Consider the following 5,082-nt stretch of genomic DNA (forward strand, 5'->3'; position numbering starts at 1 on the left):
TCTCTCTCTCTCTCTCTCTCTCTCTCTCTCTCTCTCTCTCTCTCTCTCTCTCTCTCTCTCTCATTTAGGTCCTCTGTGTGTTTGTGTTTGCCTGGATGTGAGTGGTTGTGTTGTTCTTTCCCTTTTAACGTGTGGGTGTGTGATGTACATGGGTGTGTACTCCTTGCCTCTCGACTGCACAGGAAGACAGATTGTGTTGGCATACAATGGCAGCAGGGTGCAGACCTACATTCCTTACAGGCTTTGTTCACCCAGTCAACGTGTTCTGCTTCTCTCTCCTGTACTGGTCTCTCGTGGTTGAGCTCTGTCTCTCCTGTACTAGTCTCTCTGTGGTTTAGCTCTGTCTCTCCTATACTGGTCTCTCTGTGGAGGTGGTTGAGCTCTGTCTCTCCTATACTGGTCTCTCTGTGGTGGAGCTCTGTCTCTCCTGTACTGGCCGGAGATGGGAAGGGGGCGTTTCTCTGGGGACCCAATTAGCAGACCGGTGAATGAGTGGCAGGTGCTGTCAATGGACCAATCACCTCCATCTCTCCATTCGCCAGGGCGGTGGCAGTGGGCTGAAAGCCAGTCGAGGGATCTGGGCAACAAGGTTTCCTGTTTGCAGCACAAGAAACGTGGTTTCCTGCGTGTGCCGTGTGCTCTCGCAAGTCAGAGCCTCCAGTCCTCCACTCTTGCTGTTCCCTTTACTTATTGAACCTTCATTGGTCATTCTCTTCTCCTCTTTGTCTGTCTTTTTCAAACCTTCATGTTGTTCTTGTTCTGTGGTCAAAGAAAGCAAGAAATGTAAAGCCATCCAAGAGTTATTGAACGTCCAGCAGGAACACCTTGTACCAGCGACTGGACGTTTCATAATCTATATTCAGAGTCAGAATGGAACGAAGCACGCATATGGTGCTGAAAATAAAACCAAATTTTGGCCTTCCTCAAAATTGTTTTTTTATGGATTATTAAAATAGAATAAGGATTATATTTTAATTGTGAGCCGTTGCTCCTGTGGTTACATGGATAAAAAACATGTGTTGTTTGTGGCGAGGCACATGGCAGCCTCAGACGAGCATGGGACTCTCAGTCCACCACAGATTCCCAAAATAGATGTGGCAGAATCTCAAGCCATGTTTATGCAATAGTAAAGCTTTAGGGACATTCTTTAATACTTTTGCACAAACATGTTGCACTATTAATAAATCGGCTGCCTGCCTATTTTTATTTGTCTGTGTGATCCTGGGTCTAATGGTGTGCCAATATTTAAGTTACATTCATTTAATGTTGAAATGTGTACTTATTTGTACGTATATGTTGATGTCTGACTGGTGAATGTGTGCATATGTGGTGGCATATGTGTCTGTCTTTAAGTTTTCTAGTTGGGCATGTGCAAGTTGATTGTAAAGTTTGTAATTTACAGTAAACATTGGTCAAAGTGATTTCAAAACCAGGGCAATTCTTCTATTGCCCTGGAAGCAGTTTCTCTGTTTTTGTTGAAAACCAGTTTATAGCAGGGCTTGAAGGTTTTTTGCCTGCAGAGCCGATGTTACAAGTTGACATGAAAGGGCTCTACTTCTGAGTGTGTGGTGACTGGTGCTGGTTTGTCCTGTGGGCATTGATTTCCCAATGATTCACAGCTGCATCCTCACCCAGCCCCAGTGTTCAATCAGCTTCAACCAGCCATCATCAACACATAACCCAAACCCCTTAAGAAGATAATGTAGACCATGTGACTCACACCGTAAAAAAGCTAAAGCTAAATAAAGACATAAGGATAAAACCTAAACATAAAAAAACGTCATGAAAAGATAAATCCTAGCCTCATAAGACACATAAGACCGGTTTTGTTTTGAGATCTATGTGTCTTTAGTCTTACTGAATTTAATCAAAGACATGGACACGCATTTCAACTCATTACTGTTGCTTTACTTGAATTGTCCACCTGCATGTGATACATTAAACTTGTTCCCTAATCATATTCGCAATATAACGTTCCTCTTACGCAGTACCCGACATCCCCCCTTTAATTGGACTTAAACTCTATCTCTAAAATAAATCTTTTATCTTCTTTAAATCAGGATTCTCAGTTACAAACATCTATATGCATTAACTTCTTTCAGTAACTTAAATTTAAAGGAATTTCTTCCCTCAGATCATTTATTTTGTTAAATTCAAATCATCACCCTTAACCATCAGTATTATTAAACATGGATTTCTAATCTTAGCTCATAACTGAAATTTTCAAATCATGTAACAACATTCTGTAAATGCCTGTGTTGACAAGAAGAGTCAACCATTATACTCAGTGTGAGAGACCCAACTAATGACTAAGTTTTTCTGTCTCACAGGAGCCTTTCTCGTTGCCCTGAGAAAAGGTTGAGAAGGACTGTTATGTTCAGCAGGCATAGCCAGACATCCGGAAGAGTTCATGGCTTGATGTTGTCCTGGGTATGACCCCGCACACATTCAGTCTGCTTTTCACCGTGCTGTCTTTCACCACAAATGCTTAGTCTGCTCGCTCTTTGTTGGTTTCCTAGTGGTTTTGCTCACTTTAGAAAAGTGATCTTTGCCGTTACATTTATGGCATTTCTGACCCCTAGCTGGACAATTCAGGTCAATGCCAAAGTGGTCTGTATTTCCACATCTGTAACAGCTTGGCTGATCAGACTTTCTTGCTTGTGGGATCTGTTCTCTCTGGAATTTTGCTTTGCCGTGCTTTTGACCTATAGGATTCACGCTTTCCGGCTTTGCACTTGCTGGCTCCTCCCGCAACGTTGTTACCTTCTGCTCCGCAATTTTCTCAGAGTGATGCAACTTCCTTTGTGGGAACGAGAGGGAGATCATTACCCTCCTCCAGAAGTTTACGGCGCATATAGCTTGATGAACACTGTGCACCTACTTAATCACAAATTTGGTTATCCATATCTGCATCAAATGCACAGTCCCTGTCTGCTGGTCTGAGCCTTGTAGCAAACGGTTGCACTGTCTCTCCTTGTCTTTGCAAAAGTGCATGGAACGGAAAAAAAATATTATTCCTAGCTATCACTGCAGCATCATAATCGGCACGTCTCCCTGCATTATGCAAGGTAGAGAAAATATCTTGAACATCTGGTCCTGCATGATGTAAAAGTAGTGCTTTCCTAAATTGTAAGGGTGCTGCTGGTGTGTCATCTACAACTAGGAGACCCTTTCCATCAGCAAAAAGTTCAAAAGACGTTAGCCATTGAGGCCATCTCCTTCCTGGTGTAACCGGGTTTTTGAAGCAATCAAACATCAGCATACTCACTTTGGATCAGGGACAGTATTCAGTAGGATCAGGGACTGCCAGTCTTCAGTCTCCAGTAGCATCAGGACAGCTAGTCTCCAGTATGACCAGGGACAGCCAGTCTTCAGTCAATAGGATCAGGACAGCCAGTCTTCAGTCTTCAGTAGGATCAGGGACAGCCAGTCTTCAGAAGGATCAGGTACAGCCAGTCTTCAGTCTACAGTAGGCCTAGGACAGCCAGTCTTCAGTACGATCAGGTAGAGACATTCTTCAGTCTACAGTAGGATCAGGGACAGCCAGTCTTCAGTCTACAGTAGGATCACAGTAGTTTTCAGTACGATGAGGGACAGTAGTCTTCAGTACGATCAGGGACAGCCAGTCTTCAGTAGGATCAGGACAGCCTGCATTCAGTCAGTAGGATCATGAAAGCCAGTCTTTAGTCTTCAATAGGATCAGGGACAGCCAGTCTTCAGTCAGGAGGATCAGGACAGCCAGTCTCCAGTATGATCAGGACAGCCAGTCATTAGTAGTGTCAGGACAGCCAGTCTTCAGTCTTCAGTAGGATCAGGACAGCCAGTCTTCAGTCAGTAGGATCAGGACAGCCAGTCTTTAGTCAGTAGGATCAGGACAGCCAGTTTTCAGTCAAGAGGATCAGGACAGCCATTCATCAATACTTCAATAGTATCAGGACAGCCAGTTTTCAGTCAGGAGGATCAGGACAGCCAGTCTTCAGAAAGGATCAGGAAAGCCAGTCTTCAGTAGGGTCAGGAAAGCCAGTCTTCATTAGTATCAGGACAGCCAGTCTTCAGTCTTCAGTAGGATCAGACAGACAGTCTTCAATCAGTAGGATCAGGACAGCCTGTCTTTAGTCAGTAGGATCAGGACAGCCAGTCTTCAGTCTTCATTGGGATCAGGACGGACAGTCCCCAGTCTTCAGTTGGATCTAAACAGCCAGTCTTTAGTAGGATCAGGGACAGCCAGTCTTCAGTAGGATCAGGAAAGCCAGTCTTCATTAGTATCAGGACAGCCAGTCTTCAGTCTTCAGTTGGATCAGACAGACAGTCTTCAATCAGTAGGATCAGGACAGCCAGTCTTTAGTCAGTAGGACCAGGAAAGCCAGTCTTCTGTCTCCAGTAGGACCAGGACAGCCAGTCTTCAGTCTCCAGTAGGATCAGGACAGCCAGTCTTCAGTAGGATCAGGAGACGAAGAGGCTCTCCTGTGGCTTTGATGAGAGGAGGCCCATTCAGAAGTTGGAGTTAACTAGTCCATACTTCTGTTATGTCTATGCCACAGACAAATAGAGTGGTATTGTTAACTATTTCAATGCATGTTTTACTGTTTCAATGAATATTGGTTTTACAGGGCTCATCTCTTAAAGATCCCATGCCATGCTATTTATGGATGCTTTAATATAGGTATTAGTGGGCTACAAACACAGTATTCAAAGACGTCCCCGAAATTCAGCCGTGGTGCAGAGTTACAGCCACTCCAAACCAGTCGCACATTGAGCTTCCCCCAAACGCGCTGTTTCGGTGGGCGTGTCAAGGCAGGTCAAGGAGGGGGGTGGGGGTGTGGCCCTGAGCAGCTTGTAGCCACAGTACAATGCGCTCTGGTTACGGTGGGCGTGTCAAGGCAGGTCAAGGAGGGGGGTGGGGGTGTGGCCCTGAGCAGCTTGTAGCCACAGTACCATGCGCTCGCCGCTCTGTTGACGGTGGATGTATCGCAATGGCTCGTAGAAACCCATATTATACATAGATATCTATATGATATAATATAATGTATGATGTATATTATCACCTGGCCCTGCATGCGCTCTGTTTACGGTGGATGTATC

Source organism: Gadus morhua, chromosome 15 (genome assembly GCF_902167405.1).
Source record: "Gadus morhua chromosome 15, gadMor3.0, whole genome shotgun sequence".
NCBI lineage: Eukaryota > Metazoa > Chordata > Actinopteri > Gadiformes > Gadidae > Gadus > Gadus morhua.